This window comes from Pelobates fuscus, chromosome 2 (assembly GCF_036172605.1).
Source record: "Pelobates fuscus isolate aPelFus1 chromosome 2, aPelFus1.pri, whole genome shotgun sequence".
In the NCBI taxonomy this organism is placed as follows: domain Eukaryota; kingdom Metazoa; phylum Chordata; class Amphibia; order Anura; family Pelobatidae; genus Pelobates; species Pelobates fuscus.
In genome coordinates this window covers 370,543,841-370,561,649 of record NC_086318.1, presented here as the reverse complement: position 1 = coordinate 370,561,649, position 17,809 = coordinate 370,543,841, and the positions used below count along the sequence as shown (strand labels likewise).

The 17,809-nt window shown below is 31.0% G+C and overlaps 7 non-coding genes and 2 pseudogenes across 7 annotated transcripts; all 9 read left to right on the top strand.

Annotated features, from left to right (window-relative positions):
• The first annotated feature begins 1,082 nt into the window (after positions 1-1,082).
• Positions 1,083-1,225, top strand: LOC134591819 (U12 minor spliceosomal RNA). Its single transcript, XR_010088537.1, has one exon. It is a non-coding gene; the product is annotated as a U12 minor spliceosomal RNA (small nuclear RNA).
• A 1,851-nt stretch (positions 1,226-3,076) lies between these two features.
• Positions 3,077-3,219, top strand: LOC134591797 (U12 minor spliceosomal RNA). Its single transcript, XR_010088520.1, has one exon. It is a non-coding gene; the product is annotated as a U12 minor spliceosomal RNA (small nuclear RNA).
• Positions 3,220-5,073: 1,854 nt separating this feature from the next.
• On the top strand, positions 5,074-5,216 carry LOC134591724 (U12 minor spliceosomal RNA). Its single transcript, XR_010088455.1, has one exon. It is a non-coding gene; the product is annotated as a U12 minor spliceosomal RNA (small nuclear RNA).
• A 1,848-nt stretch (positions 5,217-7,064) lies between these two features.
• On the top strand, positions 7,065-7,207 carry LOC134591723 (U12 minor spliceosomal RNA). Its single transcript, XR_010088454.1, has one exon. It is a non-coding gene; the product is annotated as a U12 minor spliceosomal RNA (small nuclear RNA).
• Positions 7,208-9,060: 1,853 nt separating this feature from the next.
• LOC134591645 (U12 minor spliceosomal RNA) lies at positions 9,061-9,203 on the top strand. The gene has a single exon (XR_010088389.1). It is a non-coding gene; the product is annotated as a U12 minor spliceosomal RNA (small nuclear RNA).
• Positions 9,204-11,054: 1,851 nt separating this feature from the next.
• On the top strand, positions 11,055-11,194 carry LOC134591857 (U12 minor spliceosomal RNA; annotated as a pseudogene).
• Positions 11,195-12,602: 1,408 nt separating this feature from the next.
• On the top strand, positions 12,603-12,745 carry LOC134591722 (U12 minor spliceosomal RNA). The gene has a single exon (XR_010088453.1). It is a non-coding gene; the product is annotated as a U12 minor spliceosomal RNA (small nuclear RNA).
• Positions 12,746-14,599: 1,854 nt separating this feature from the next.
• On the top strand, positions 14,600-14,742 carry LOC134591644 (U12 minor spliceosomal RNA). The gene has a single exon (XR_010088388.1). It is a non-coding gene; the product is annotated as a U12 minor spliceosomal RNA (small nuclear RNA).
• A 1,853-nt stretch (positions 14,743-16,595) lies between these two features.
• LOC134591856 (U12 minor spliceosomal RNA) lies at positions 16,596-16,735 on the top strand (annotated as a pseudogene).
• The last annotated feature ends 1,074 nt before the right edge of the window (positions 16,736-17,809 follow it).

Sequence of the window (17,809 nt, the reverse complement as noted above, 5' to 3'; positions counted from 1 at the left end):
ATAGAGCTATAATCACAACAGGACCTTGCATGTCAATAATATGCCTGGTTAATAGACAAGCATTAAGGTTAAAGTGACATCATAATTTAATATTCCATTTTCCAAAAAATCAGTTTTATTAAACCTTGATTTACATGTTAGATGATTACTGCAATATTTATCAAAATTTTTTACAAAAATAGAATTGAAATGACATGACAGCAATTTCTAGAGTAAAATATTCTTAAATGTGAACTTAATCATTTGCATAAATAACAGAGTAGGCGTGGCTTAACATACTGATTTTTTTTCAACAGAAAAGTTACCTTTTTCTTTGATTTTATTCCCAGGATCTCTTTTATTCTTTTTTTAAATTGATTTGTACGTATAACTATAACATACAACAATCAAGTCATAAAATGACATACATTCCTTCTCTCAAAGAGAAAGAAAAGGAAAAACACAAGAACAAGCCAGAAAAAGATATAAATTATATGTAACAATTTTCCAACATAATGTATTATTTTTCTACAACTTTGTTTGTTCTGGTCAGGAGATCTATATGATAGTGAATATTCATTTGCATAGTAAAAGTTTATTTCAATACTATATATGGTTTACATATATATATATCAATGTTGGTGTGTCCATGAATTCACTGAATCTTGGTTAGTGCCTAATGTTTGGAACTTAGACTAGTAATTTATTAGCTTTACATGACTAATATGTCTATTACAATATTTTCCCTTTTTGATTCCCATTGTAAAATGAGTCCAGTTGTTACATGTAATTACACATTCCAGTCTAGTAAACTGCCCAGGTTTACCTACATCATCTAGTATTTACACTGCAATTAGAGGTTAAGGGTGGCTATATGGAAATTCAAGTTACTTTATATTTGTATATTGCATGTGCTTATTTCCTTACATATTAATTTAATTTCCGTTTGGAAAACAAAAATTAAATAGCTATATATCTCTTTTATTAGGAAATGGTTTGTTGGCCCAAATCCGTGTTAGTTTCATGAAAGTATTTCAGTATGTCACACCAATTTCACTAAGAGGTACCCCAGAAACCATGCAGCGCATGTGGCTTTGTCATGTATGCCTTAAACTAATGAGTAAGGAAAATAACAAGTTGGGGTAATGCCTAACTTCAATATTATGACCAATTTTTGTTTGGGTATAGGTTACCCATTGGATGATCCACCTACTTTGTGGGACCTCTAGGTGCTGTGATCTGCCCTATTCTTGTGTTGTGTAAAAATTAGATTAGTGGGAACATTTTTGTATCCATATATTTTACATCATACTAGGACATGTGAGAAAAAAATATACTTAGAATAGCAATTTTGTATAGGCCTATTTAATTGGCTACTTTCCTGCTCCTTTCTAAAATGATATTGTTTTGCCAATTCCAACCTGTCAGTGCAGCATGATGATTCATGAGCCCAAGAGACTAAGCAAAAACCAATGTATACGAATGCGTATAGTGAGTGTTCGGGAGTTTACTAATAGTGCCAATACATTTTCATGCTATTGATAGCGTTTGGGCATTTGGCGGTTTGGGAGTTATTTCAGGAGTTTGTGGCGTAAAATCAGGGAAATAGAACATTGTTCAATGCCATGTTGTGATCAATGTACGAAATTTGAAATTAATGGTTTGACTTTGTTAATTTAAGGCTATTCGGTATTGAGGGAACTGATTTTTATGTTAAATTCATCTGGTTCAATTAAATCGCGCCTAATGAATGAATGAATTTCCATCGAAAATGAATGGAAAAATGGACAGATTTCTCTTCTGACAAAACCAATTTTTTCCGTACAAATGCATTCATACGAAACAAAAATTTCGGAGGTGCCCAAATCTAGTTGACAACTATGTGAACTGAAACATCCATGCAATTAAAGCAATGTACAGAAAATTATATGGAAAGTAAAATTGTAAAATATCTATTCTATTTTTGGAACAAATAAATGCTTTTTCTTACAATAGAAAAAGCTGTTAAACAATAAGCAATGAAGCTATAATCACAACAGGACCTTGCATGTCAATAATATGCCTGGTTAATAGACAAGCATTAAGGTTAAAGTGACATCATAATTTAATATTCCATTTTCCAAAAAATCAGTTTTATTAAACCTTGATTTACATTGTAGATGATTACTGCAATATCTATCAAAATTTTTTACAAAAATAGAATTGAAATGACATGACAGCAATTTCTAGAGTAAAATATTCTTAAATGTGAACTTAATCATTTGCATAAATAACAGAGTAGGCGTGGCTTAACATACTGATTTTTTTAAACAGAAAAGTTACCTTTTTCTTTGATTTTATTCCCAGGATCTCTTTTATTCTTTTTTTAAATTGATTTGTACGTATAACTATAACATACAACAATCAAGTCATAAAATGACATACATTCCTTCTCTCAAAGAGAAAGAAAAGGAAAAACACAAGAACAAGCCAGAAAAAGATATAAATTATATGTAACAATTTTCCAACATAATGTATTATTTTTCTACAACTTTGTTTGTTCTGGTCAGGAGATCTATATGATATTGAATATTCATTTGCATAGTAAAAGTTTATTTCAATACTATATATGGTTTACATATATATATCAATGTTGGTGTGTCCATGAATTCACTGAATCTTGGTTAGTGCCTAATGTTTGGAACTTAGACTAGTAATTTATTAGCTTTACATGACTAGTATGTCTATTACAATATTTTCCCTTTTTGATTCCCATTGTAAAATGAGTCCAGTTGTTACATGTAATTACACATTCCAGTCTAGTAAACTGCCCAGGTTTACCTACATCATCTAGTATTTACACTGCAATTGGAGGTTAAGGGTGGCTATATGGAAATTCAAGTTACTTTATATTTGTATATTGCATGTGCCTATTTCCTTACATATTAATTTAATTTCCGTTTGGAAAACAAAAATTAAATAGCTATATATCTCTTTTATTAGGAAATGGTTTGTTGGCCCAAATCCGTGTTAGTTTCATGAAAGTATTTCAGTATGTCACACCAATTTCACTAAGAGGTACCCCAGAAACCATTCAGCGCATGTGGCTTTGTCATGTATGCCTTAAACTAATGAGTAAGGAAAATAACAAGTTGGGGTAATGCCTAACTTCAATATTATGACCAATTTTTGTTTGGGTATAGGTTACCCTTTGGAGGATCCACCTACTTTGTGGGACGTTTAGGTGCTGTGATCTGCCCTATCCTTGTGTCGTGTAAAAATTAGATTAGTGGGAACCTTTTTGTATCCATATATTTTACATCATACTAGGACATGTGAGAAAAAAATATATACTTAGAATAGCAATTTTGTATAGGCCTATTTAATTGGCTACTTTCCTACTCCTTTCTAAAATGATATTGTGTTGCCAATTCCAACCTGTCAGTGCAGCATGATGATTCATGAGCCCAAGAGACTAAGCAAAAAGCAATGCATACGAATGCGTGTAGTGAGTGTTCGGGAGTTTACTAATAGTGCCAATACATTTTCATGCGATTGATAGCGTTTGGGCATTTGGCGGTTTGGGAGTTATTTCAGGAGTTTGTGGCGTAAAATCAGGGAAATAGAACATTGTTCAATGCCATGTTGTGATCAATGTACGAAATTTGAAATTAATGGTTTGACTTTGTTAATTTAAGGCTATTCGGTATTGAGGTTACTGATTTTTATGTTATATTCATCTGGTTCAATTAAATCGCGCCTAATGAATGAATTTCCATCGAAAATGAATGGAAAAATGGACAGATTTCTCTTCTGACAAAACCAATTTTTTTCCGTACAAATGCATTCATACGAAACAAAAATTTCGGAGGTGCCCAAATCTAGTTGACAACTATGTGAACTGAAACATCCAAGCAATTAAAGCAATGTACAGAAAAAGATATGGAAAGTAAAATTGTAAAATATCTCTTCTATTTTTGGAACAAATAAAGGCTTTTTCTTACAATAGAAAAAGCTGTTAAACAATAAGCAATAGAGCTATAATCACAACAGAAGCTTGCATGTCCATAATATGCCTGGTTAATAGACAAGCATTAAGGTTAAAGTGACATCATAATTTAATATTCCATTTTCCAAAAAATCAGTTTTATTAAACCATGATTTACATGTTAGATGATTACTGCAATATTTATCAAAATTTTTTACAAAAATAGAATTGAAATGACATGACAGCAATTTCTAGAGTAAAATATTCTTAAATGTGAACTTAATCATTTGCATAAATAACAGAGTAGGCGTGGCTTAACATACTGATTTTTTTCAACAGAAAAGTTACCTTTTTCTTTGATTTTATTCCCAGGATCTCTTTTATTCTTTTTTTAAATTGATTTGTACGTATAACTATAACATACAACAATCAAGTCATAAAATGACATACATTCCTTCTCTCAAAGAGAAAGAAAAGGAAAAACACAAGAACAAGCCAGAAAAAGATATAAATTATATGTAACAATTTTCCAACATAATGTATTATTTTTCTACAACTTTGTTTGTTCTGGTCAGGAGATCTATATGATATTGAATATTCATTTGCATAGTAAAAGTTTATTTCAATACTATATATGGTTTACATATATATATATATCAATGTTGGTGTGTCCATGAATTCACTGAATCTTGGTTAGTGCCTAATGTTTGGAACTTAGACTAGTAATTTATTAGCTTTACATGACTAATATGTCTATTACAATATTTTCCCTTTTTGATTCCCATTGTAAAATGAGTCCAGTTGTTACATGTAATTACACATTCCAGTCTAGTAAACTGCCCAGGTTTACCTACATCATCTAGTATTTACACTGCAAATAGAGGTTAAGGGTGGCTATATGGAAATTCAAGTTACTTTATATTTGTATATTGCATGTGCTTATTTCCTTACATATTAATTTAATTTCCGTTTGGAAAACAAAAATTAAATAGCTATATATCTCTTTTATTAGGAAATGGTTTGTTGGCCCAAATCCGTGTTAGTTTCATGAAAGTATTTCAGTATGTCACACCAATTTCACTAAGAGGTACCCCAGAAACCATGCAGCGCATGTGGCTTTGTCATGTATGCCTTAAACTAATGAGTAAGGAAAATAACAAGTTGGGGTAATGCCTAACTTCAATATTATGACCAATTTTTGTTTGGGTATAGGTTACCCATTGGAGGATCCACCTACTTTGTGGGACCTCTAGGTGCTGTGATCTGCCCTATCCTTGTGTCTTGTAAAAATTAGATTAGTGGGAACATTTTTGTATCCATATATTTTACATCATACTAGGACATGTGAGAAAAAAATATACTTAGAATAGCAATTTTGTATAGGCCTATTTAATTGGCTACTTTCCTGATCCTTTCTAAAATGATATTGTGTTGCCAATTCCAACCTGTCAGTGCAGCATGATGATTAGCCCAAGAGACTAAGCAAAAAGCAATGCATACGAATGCGTGTAGTGAGTGTTCGGGAGTTTACTAATAGTGCCAATACATTTTCATGCGATTGATAGCGTTTGGGCATTTGGCGGTTTGGGAGTTATTTCAGGAGTTTGTGGCGTAAAATCAGGGAAATAGAACATTGTTCAATGCCATGTTGGGATCAATGTACGAAATTTGAAATTAATGGTTTGACTTTGTTAATTTAAGGCTATTCGGTATTGAGGTTACTGATTTTTATGTTATATTCATCTGGTTCAATTAAATCGCGCCTAATGAATGAATTTCCATCGAAAATGAATGGAAAAATGGACAGATTTCTCTTCTGACAAAACCAATTTTTTTCCGTACAAATGCATTCATACGAAACAAAAATTTCGGAGGTGCCCAAATCTAGTTGACAACTATGTGAACTGAAACATCCAAGCAATTAAAGCAATGTACAGAAAATGATATGGAAAGTAAAATTGTAAAATATCTCTTCTATTTTTGGAACAAATAAAGGCTTTTTCTTACAATAGAAAAAGCTGTTAAACAATAAGCAATAGAGCTATAATCACAAGAGGAGCTTGCATGTCCATAATATGCCTGGTTAATAGACAAGCATTAAGGTTAAAGTGACATCATAATTTAATATTCCATTTTCCAAAAAATCAGTTTTATTAAACCTTGATTTACATGTTAGATGATTACTGCAATATTTATCAAAATTTTTTACAAAAATAGAATTGAAATGACATGACAGCAATTTCTAGAGTAAAATATTCTTAAATGTGAACTTAATCATTTGCATAAATAACAGAGTAGGCGTGGCTTAACATACTGATTTTTTTCAACAGAAAAGTTACCTTTTTCTTTGATTTTATTCCCAGGATCTCTTTTATTCTTTTTTTAAATTGATTTGTACGTATAACTATAACATACAACAATCAAGTCATAAAATGACATACATTCCTTCTCTCAAAGAGAAAGAAAAGGAAAAACACAAGAACAAGCCAGAAAAAGATATAAATTATATGTAACAATTTTCCAACATAATGTATTATTTTTCTACAACTTTGTTTGTTCTGGTCAGGAGATCTATATGATATTGAATATTCATTTGCATAGTAAAAGTTTATTTCAATACTATATATGGTTTACATATATATATATATCAATGTTGGTGTGTCCATGAATTCACTGAATCTTGGTTAGTGCCTAATGTTTGGAACTTAGACTAGTAATTTATTAGCTTTACATGACTAATATGTCTATTACAATATTTTCCCTTTTTGATTCCCATTGTAAAATGAGTCCAGTTGTTACATGTAATTACACATTCCAGTCTAGTAAACTGCCCAGGTTTACCTACATCATCTAGTATTTACACTGCAACTAGAGGTTAAGGGTGGCTATATGGAAATTCAAGTTACTTTATATTTGTATATTGCATGTGCTTATTTCCTTACATATTAATTTAATTTCCGTTTGGAAAACAAAAATTAAATAGTTATATATCTCTTTTATTAGGAAATGGTTTGTTGGCCCAAATCCGTGTTAGTTTCATGAAAGTATTTCAGTATGTCACACCAATTTCACTAAGAGGTACCCCAGAAAGCATGCAGCGCATGTGGCTTTGTCATGTATGCCTTAAACTAATGAGTAAGGAAAATAACAAGTTGGGGTAATGCCTAACTTCAATATTATGACCAATTTTTGTTTGGGTATAGGTTACCCATTGGAGGATCCACCTACTTTGTGGGACCTCTAGGTGCTGTGATCTGCCCTATCCTTGTGTCGTGTAAAAATTAGATTAGTGGGAACATTTTTGTATCCATATATTTTACATCATACTAGGACATGTGAGAAAAAAATATACTTCGAATAGCAATTTTGTATAGGCCTATTTAATTGGCTACTTTCCTGCTCCTTTTTAAAATGATATTGTGTTGCCAATTCCAACCTGTCAGTGCAGCATGATGATTCATGAGCCCAAGAGACTAAGCAAAAAGCAATGTATACGAATGCGTATAGTGAGTGTTCGGGAGTTTACTAATAGTGCCAATACATTTTCATGCTATTGATAGCGTTTGGGCATTTGGCGGTTTGGGAGTTATTTCAGGAGTTTGTGGCGTAAAATCAGGGAAATAGAACATTGTTCAATGCCATGTTGTGATCAATGTACGAAATTTGAAATTAATGGTTTGACTTTGTTAATTTAAGGCTATTCGGTATTGAGGGAACTGATTTTTATGTTAAATTCATCTGGTTCATTTAAATCGCGCCTAATGAATGAATGAATTTCCATCGAAAATGAATGGAAAAATGGACAGATTTCTCTTCTGACAAAACCAATTTTTTCCGTACAAATGCATTCATACGAAACAAAAATTTCGGAGGTGCCCAAATCTAGTTGACAACTATTTGAACCGAAACATCCATGCAATTAAAGCAATGTACAGAAAATGATATGGAAAGTAAAATTGTAAAATATCTATTCTATTTTTGGAACAAATAAATGCTTTTTCTTACAATAGAAAAAGCTGTTAAACAATAAGCAATAGAGCTATAATCACAACAGGACCTTGCATGTCAATAATATGCCTGGTTAATAGACAAGCATTAAGGTTAAAGTGACATCATAATTTAATATTCCATTTTCCAAAAAATCAGTTTTATTAAACCTTGATTTACATTGTAGATGATTACTGCAATATCTATCAAATTTTTTTACAAAAATAGAATTGAAATGACATGACAGCAATTTCTAGAGTAAAATATTCTTAAATGTGAACTAAATAATTTGCATAAATAACAGAGTAGGCGTGGCTTAACATACTGATTTTTTTCAACAGAAAAGTTACCTTTTTCTTTGATTTTATTCCCAGGATCTCTTTTATTCTTTTTTTAAATTGATTTGTACGTATAACTATAACATACAACAATCAAGTCATAAAATGACATACATTCCTTCTCTCAAAGAGAAAGAAAAGGAAAAACACAAGAACAAGCCAGAAAAAGATATAAATTATATGTAACAATTTTCCAACATAATGTATTATTTTTCTACAACTTTGTTTGTTCTGGTCAGGAGATCTATATGATAGTGAATATTCATTTGCATAGTAAAAGTTTATTTCAATACTATATATGGTTTACATATATATATATCAATGTTGGTGTGTCCATGAATTCACTGAATCTTGGTTAGTGCCTAATGTTTGGAACTTAGACTAGTAATTTATTAGCTTTACATGACTAATATGTCTATTACAATATTTTCCCTTTTTGATTCCCATTGTAAAATGAGTCCAGTTGTTACATGTAATTACACATTCCAGTCTAGTAAACTGCCCAGGTTTACCTACATCATCTAGTATTTACACTGCAATTAGAGGTTAAGGGTGGCTATATGGAAATTCAAGTTACTTTATATTTGTATATTGCATGTGCTTATTTCCTTACATATTAATTTAATTTCCGTTTGGAAAACAAAAATTAAATAGCTATATATCTCTTTTATTAGGAAATGGTTTGTTGGCCCAAATCCGTGTTAGTTTCATGAAAGTATTTCAGTATGTCACACCAATTTCACTAAGAGGTACCCCAGAAACCATGCAGCGCATGTGGCTTTGTCATGTATGCCTTAAACTAATGAGTAAGGAAAATAACAAGTTGGGGTAATGCCAAACTTCAATATTATGACCAATTTTTGTTTGGGTATAGGTTACCCCTTGGAGGATCCACCTACTTTGTGGGACCTCTAGGTGCTGTGATCTGCCCTATCCTTGTGTCGTATAAAAATTTGATTAGTGGGAACCTTTTTGTATCCATATCTTACATCATACTAGGACATGTGAGAAAAAAAATATACTTAGAATAGCAATTTTGTATAGGCCTATTTAATTGGCTACTTTCCTACTCCTTTCTAAAATTATATTGTGTTGCCAATTCCAACCTGTCAGTGCAGCATGATGATTCATGAGCCCAAGAGACTAAGCAAAAAGCAATGCATACGAATGCGTATAGTGAGTGTTCGGGAGTTTACTAATAGTGCCAATACATTTTCATGCTATTGATAGCGTTTGGGCATTTGGCGGTTTGGGAGTTATTTCAGGAGTTTGTGGCGTAAAATCAGGGAAATATAACATTGTTCAATGCCATGTTGTGATCAATGTACGAAATTTGAAATTAATGGTTTGACTTTGTTAATTTAAGGCTATTCGGTATTGAGGGAACTGATTTTTATGTTAAATTCATCTGGTTCAATTAAATCGCGCCTAATGAATGAATGAATTTCCATCGAAAATGAATGGAAAAATGGACAGATTTCTCTTCTGACAAAACCAATTTTTTTCCGTACAAATGCATTCATACGAAACAAAAATTTCGGAGATGCCCAAATCTAGTTGACAACTATTTGAACCGAAACATCCATGCAATTAAAGCAATGTACAGAAAATGATATGGAAAGTAAAATTGTAAAATATCTATTCTATTTTTGGAACAAATAAATGCTTTTTCTTACTATAGAAAAAGCTGTTAAACAATAAGCAATAGAGCTATAATCACAACAGAACCTTGCATGTCAATAATATGCCTGGTTAATAGACAAGCATTAAGGTTAAAGTGACATCATAATTTAATATTCCATTTTCCAAAAAATCAGTTTTATTAAACCTTGATTTACATTGTAGATGATTACTGCAATATCTATCAAATTTGTTTACAAAAATAGAATTGAAATGACATGACAGCAATTTCTAGAGTAAAATATTCTTAAATGTGAACTTAATCATTTGCATAAATAACAGAGTAGGCGTGGCTTAACATACTGATTTTTTTCAACAGAAAAGTTACCTTTTTCTTTGATTTTATTCCCAGGATCTCTTTTATTCTTTTTTTAAATTGATTTGTACGTATAACTTTAACATACAACAATCAAGTCATAAAATGACATACATTCCTTTTCTCAAAGAGAAAGAAAAGGAAAAACACAAGAACAAGCCAGAAAAAGATATAAATTATATGTAACAATTTTCCAACATAATGTATTATTTTTCTACAACTTTGTTTGTTCTGGTCAGGAGATCTATATGATAGTGAATATTCATTTGCATAGTAAAAGTTTATTTCAATACTATATATGGTTTACATATATATATCAATGTTGGTATGTCCATGAATTCACTGAATCTTGGTTAGTGCCTAATGTTTGGAACTTAGACTAGTAATTTATTAGCTTTACATGACTAATATGTCTATTACAATATTTTCCCTTTTTGATTCCCATTGTAAAATGAGTCCAGTTGTTACATGTAATTACACATTCCAGTCTAGTAAACTGCCCAGGTCTACCTACATCATCTAGTATTTACACTGCAATTAGAGGTTAAGGGTGGCTATATGGAAATTCAAGTTACTTTATATTTGTATATTGCATGTGCCTATTTCCTTACATATTAATTTAATTTCCGTTTGGAAAACAAAAATTAAATAGCTATATATCTCTTTTATTAGGAAATGGTTTGTTGGCCCAAATCCGTGTTAGTTTCATGAAAGTATTTCAGTATGTCACACCAATTTCACTAAGAGGTACCCCAGAAACCATGCAGCGCATGTGGCTTTGTCATGTATGCCTTAAACTAATGAGTAAGGAAAATAACAAGTTGGGGTAATGCCTAACTTCAATATTATGACCAATTTTTGTTTGGGTATAGGTTACACGTATTATTCACGTTCTTTGTGGGACCTCTAGGTGCTGTGATCTGCCCTATCCTTGTGTCGTATAAAAATTTGATTAGTGGGAACCTTTTTGTATCCATATATCTTACATCATACTAACTAGGACATGTGAGAAAAAAAATATAATTAGAATAGCAATTTTGTATAGGCCTATTTAATTGGCTACTTTCCTACTCCATTTTAAAATGATATTGTGTTGCCAATTCCAACCTGTCAGTGCAGCATGAACTGAAACATCCAAGCAATTAAAGCAATGTACAGAAAATGATATGGAAAGTAAAATTTTAAAATATCTATTCTATTTTTGGAACAAATAAAGGCTTTTTCTTACTATAGAAAAAGCTGTTAAACAATAAGTAATAGAGCTATAATCACAACAGGAGCTTGCATGTCCATAATATGCCTGGTTAATAGACAAGCATTAAGGTTAAAGTGACATCATAATTTAATATTCTATTTTCCAAAAAATCAGTTTTATTAAACCTTGATTTACATGTTAGGTGATTACTGCAATATCTATCAAAATTTTTTACAAAAATAGAATTGAAATGACATGACAGCAATTTCTAGAGTAAAATATTCTTAAATGTGAACTTAATCATTTGCATAAATAACAGAGTAGGCGTGGCTTAACATACTGATTTTTTTCAACAGAAAAGTTACCTTTTTCTTTGATTTTATTCCCAGGATCTCTTTTAATCTTTTTTTAAATTGATTTGTACGTATAACTATAACATACAACAATCAAGTCATAAAATGACATACATTCCTTCTCTCAAAGAGAAAGAAAAGGAAAAACACAAGAACAAGCCAGAAAAAGATATAAATTATATGTAACAATTTTCCAACATAATGTATTATTTTTCTACAACTTTGTTTGTTCTGGTCAGGAGATCTATATGATATTGAATATTCATTTGCATAGTAAAAGTTTATTTCAATACTATATATGGTTTACATATATATATCAATGTTGGTGTGTCCATGAATTCACTGAATCTTGGTTAGTGCCTAATGTTTGGAACTTAGACTAGTAATTTATTAGCTTTACATGACTAATATGTCTATTATTATATTTTCCCTTTTTGATTCCCATTGTAAAATGAGTCCAGTTGTTACATGTAATTACACATTCCAGTCTAGTAAACTGCCCAGGTTTACCTACATCATCTAGTATTTACACTGCAACTAGAGGTTAAGGGTGGCTATATGGAAATTCAAGTTACTTTATATTTGTATATTGCATGTGCTTATTTCCTTACATATTAATTTAATTTCCGTTTGGAAAACAAAAATTAAATAGTTATATATCTCTTTTATTAGGAAATGGTTTGTTGGCCCAAATCCGTGTTAGTTTCATGAAAGTATTTCAGTATGTCACACCAATTTCACTAAGAGGTACCCCAGAAAGCATGCAGCGCATGTGGCTTTGTCATGTATGCCTTAAACTAATGAGTAAGGAAAATAACAAGTTGGGGTAATGCCTAACTTCAATATTATGACCAATTTTTGTTTGGGTATAGGTTACCCATTGGAGGATCCACCTACTTTGTGGGACCTCTAGGTGCTGTGATCTGCCCTATCCTTGTGTCGTGTAAAAATTAGATTAGTGGGAACATTTTTGTATCCATATATTTTACATCATACTAGGACATGTGAGAAAAAAATATACTTCGAATAGCAATTTTGTATAGGCCTATTTAATTGGCTACTTTCCTGCTCCTTTTTAAAATGATATTGTGTTGCCAATTCCAACCTGTCAGTGCAGCATGATGATTCATGAGCCCAAGAGACTAAGCAAAAAGCAATGTATACGAATGCGTATAGTGAGTGTTCGGGAGTTTACTAATAGTGCCAATACATTTTCATGCTATTGATAGCGTTTGGGCATTTGGCGGTTTGGGAGTTATTTCAGGAGTTTGTGGCGTAAAATCAGGGAAATAGAACATTGTTCAATGCCATGTTGTGATCAATGTACGAAATTTGAAATTAATGGTTTGACTTTGTTAATTTAAGGCTATTCGGTATTGAGGGAACTGATTTTTATGTTAAATTCATCTGGTTCATTTAAATCGCGCCTAATGAATGAATGAATTTCCATCGAAAATGAATGGAAAAATGGACAGATTTCTCTTCTGACAAAACCAATTTTTTTCCGTACAAATGCATTCATACGAAACAAAAATTTCGGAGGTGCCCAAATCTAGTTGACAACTATTTGAACCGAAACATCCATGCAATTAAAGCAATGTACAGAAAATGATATGGAAAGTAAAATTGTAAAATATCTATTCTATTTTTGGAACAAATAAATGCTTTTTCTTACAATAGAAAAAGCTGTTAAACAATAAGCAATAGAGCTATAATCACAACAGGACCTTGCATGTCAATAATATGCCTGGTTAATAGACAAGCATTAAGGTTAAAGTGACATCATAATTTAATATTCCATTTTCCAAAAAATCAGTTTTATTAAACCTTGATTTACATTGTAGATGATTACTGCAATATCTATCAAAATTTTTTACAAAAATAGAATTGAAATGACATGACAGCAATTTCTAGAGTAAAATATTCTTAAATGTGAACTAAATAATTTGCATAAATAACAGAGTAGGCGTGGCTTAACATACTGATTTTTTTCAACAGAAAAGTTACCTTTTTCTTTGATTTTATTCCCAGGATCTCTTTTATTCTTTTTTTAAATTGATTTGTACGTATAACTATAACATACAACAATCAAGTCATAAAATGACATACATTCCTTCTCTCAAAGAGAAAGAAAAGGAAAAACACAAGAACAAGCCAGAAAAAGATATAAATTATATGTAACAATTTTCCAACATAATGTATTATTTTTCTACAACTTTGTTTGTTCTGGTCAGGAGATCTATATGATAGTGAATATTCATTTGCATAGTAAAAGTTTATTTCAATACTATATATGGTTTACATATATATATATCAATGTTGGTGTGTCCATGAATTCACTGAATCTTGGTTAGTGCCTAATGTTTGGAACTTAGACTAGTAATTTATTAGCTTTACATGACTAATATGTCTATTACAATATTTTCCCTTTTTGATTCCCATTGTAAAATGAGTCCAGTTGTTACATGTAATTACACATTCCAGTCTAGTAAACTGCCCAGGTTTACCTACATCATCTAGTATTTACACTGCAATTAGAGGTTAAGGGTGGCTATATGGAAATTCAAGTTACTTTATATTTGTATATTGCATGTGCTTATTTCCTTACATATTAATTTAATTTCCGTTTGGAAAACAAAAATTAAATAGCTATATATCTCTTTTATTAGGAAATGGTTTGTTGGCCCAAATCCGTGTTAGTTTCATGAAAGTATTTCAGTATGTCACACCAATTTCACTAAGAGGTACCCCAGAAACCATGCAGCGCATGTGGCTTTGTCATGTATGCCTTAAACTAATGAGTAAGGAAAATAACAAGTTGGGGTAATGCCAAACTTCAATATTATGACCAATTTTTGTTTGGGTATAGGTTACCCCTTGGAGGATCCACCTACTTTGTGGGACCTCTAGGTGCTGTGATCTGCCCTATCCTTGTGTCGTATAAAAATTTGATTAGTGGGAACCTTTTTGTATCCATATATCTTACATCATACTAGGACATGTGAGAAAAAAAATATACTTAGAATAGCAATTTTGTATAGGCCTATTTAATTGGCTACTTTCCTACTCCTTTCTAAAATTATATTGTGTTGCCAATTCCAACCTGTCAGTGCAGCATGATGATTCATGAGCCCAAGAGACTAAGCAAAAAGCAATGCATACGAATGCGTATAGTGAGTGTTCGGGAGTTTACTAATAGTGCCAATACATTTTCATGCTATTGATAGCGTTTGGGCATTTGGCGGTTTGGGAGTTATTTCAGGAGTTTGTGGCGTAAAATCAGGGAAATATAACATTGTTCAATGCCATGTTGTGATCAATGTACGAAATTTGAAATTAATGGTTTGACTTTGTTAATTTAAGGCTATTCGGTATTGAGGGAACTGATTTTTATGTTAAATTCATCTGGTTCAATTAAATCGCGCCTAATGAATGAATGAATTTCCATCGAAAATGAATGGAAAAATGGACAGATTTCTCTTCTGACAAAACCAATTTTTTTCCGTACAAATGCATTCATACGAAACAAAAATTTCGGAGATGCCCAAATCTAGTTGACAACTATTTGAACCGAAACATCCATGCAATTAAAGCAATGTACAGAAAATGATATGGAAAGTAAAATTGTAAAATATCTATTCTATTTTTGGAACAAATAAATGCTTTTTCTTACTATAGAAAAAGCTGTTAAACAATAAGCAATAGAGCTATAATCACAACAGAACCTTGCATGTCAATAATATGCCTGGTTAATAGACAAGCATTAAGGTTAAAGTGACATCATAATTTAATATTCCATTTTCCAAAAAATCAGTTTTATTAAACCTTGATTTACATTGTAGATGATTACTGCAATATCTATCAAATTTGTTTACAAAAATAGAATTGAAATGACATGACAGCAATTTCTAGAGTAAAATATTCTTAAATGTGAACTTAATCATTTGCATAAATAACAGAGTAGGCGTGGCTTAACATACTGATTTTTTTCAACAGAAAAGTTACCTTTTTCTTTGATTTTATTCCCAGGATCTCTTTTATTCTTTTTTTAAATTGATTTGTACGTATAACTTTAACATACAACAATCAAGTCATAAAATGACATACATTCCTTTTCTCAAAGAGAAAGAAAAGGAAAAACACAAGAACAAGCCAGAAAAAGATATAAATTATATGTAACAATTTTCCAACATAATGTATTATTTTTCTACAACTTTGTTTGTTCTGGTCAGGAGATCTATATGATAGTGAATATTCATTTGCATAGTAAAAGTTTATTTCAATACTATATATGGTTTACATATATATATCAATGTTGGTATGTCCATGAATTCACTGAATCTTGGTTAGTGCCTAATGTTTGGAACTTAGACTAGTAATTTATTAGCTTTACATGACTAATATGTCTATTACAATATTTTCCCTTTTTGATTCCCATTGTAAAATGAGTCCAGTTGTTACATGTAATTACACATTCCAGTCTAGTAAACTGCCCAGGTCTACCTACATCATCTAGTATTTACACTGCAATTAGAGGTTAAGGGTGGCTATATGGAAATTCAAGTTACTTTATATTTGTATATTGCATGTGCCTATTTCCTTACATATTAATTTAATTTCCGTTTGGAAAACAAAAATTAAATAGCTATATATCTCTTTTATTAGGAAATGGTTTGTTGGCCCAAATCCGTGTTAGTTTCATGAAAGTATTTCAGTATGTCACACCAATTTCACTAAGAGGTACCCCAGAAACCATGCAGCGCATGTGGCTTTGTCATGTATGCCTTAAACTAATGAGTAAGGAAAATAACAAGTTGGGGTAATGCCTAACTTCAATATTATGACCAATTTTTGTTTGGGTATAGGTTACACGTATTATTCACGTTCTTTGTGGGACCTCTAGGTGCTGTGATCTGCCCTATCCTTGTGTCGTATAAAAATTTGATTAGTGGGAACCTTTTTGTATCCATATATCTTACATCATACTAACTAGGACATGTGAGAAAAAAAATATAATTAGAATAGCAATTTTGTATAGGCCTATTTAATTGGCTACTTTCCTACTCCTTTCTAAAATGATATTGTGTTGCCAATTCCAACCTGTCAGTGCAGCATGAACTGAAACATCCAAGCAATTAAAGCAATGTACAGACAATGATATGGAAAGTAAAATTTTAAAATATCTATTCTATTTTTGGAACAAATAAAGGCTTTTTCTTACTATAGAAAAAGCTGTTAAACAATAAGTAATAGAGCTATAATCACAACATGAGCTTGCATGTCCATAATATGCCTGGTTAATAGACAAGCATTAAGGTTAAAGTGACATCATAATTTAATATTCTATTTTCCAAAAAATCAGTTTTATTAAACCTTGATTTACATGTTAGGTGATTACTGCAATATCTATCAAAATTTTTTACAAAAATAGAATTGAAATGACATGACAGCAATTTCTAGAGTAAAATATTCTTAAATGTGAACTTAATCATTTGCATAAATAACAGAGTAGGCGTGGCTTAACATACTGATTTTTTTCAACAGAAAAGTTACCTTTTTCTTTGATTTTATTCCCTGGATCTCTTTTAATCTTTTTTTAAATTGATTTGTACGTATAACTATAACATACAACAATCAAGTCATAAAATGACATACATTCCTTCTCTCAAAGAGAAAGAAAAGGAAAAACACAAGAACAAGCCAGAAAAAGATATAAATTATATGTAACAATTTTCCAACATAATGTATTATTTTTCTACAACTTTGTTTGTTCTGGTCAGGAGATCTATATGATATTGAATATTCATTTGCATAGTAAAAGTTTATTTCAATACTATATATGGTTTACATATATATATATATCAATGTTGGTGTGTCCATGAATTCACTGAATCTTGGTTAGTGCCTAATGTTTGGAACTTAGACTAGTAATTTATTAGCTTTACATGACTAATATGTCTATTATTATATTTTCCCATTTTGATTCCCATTGTA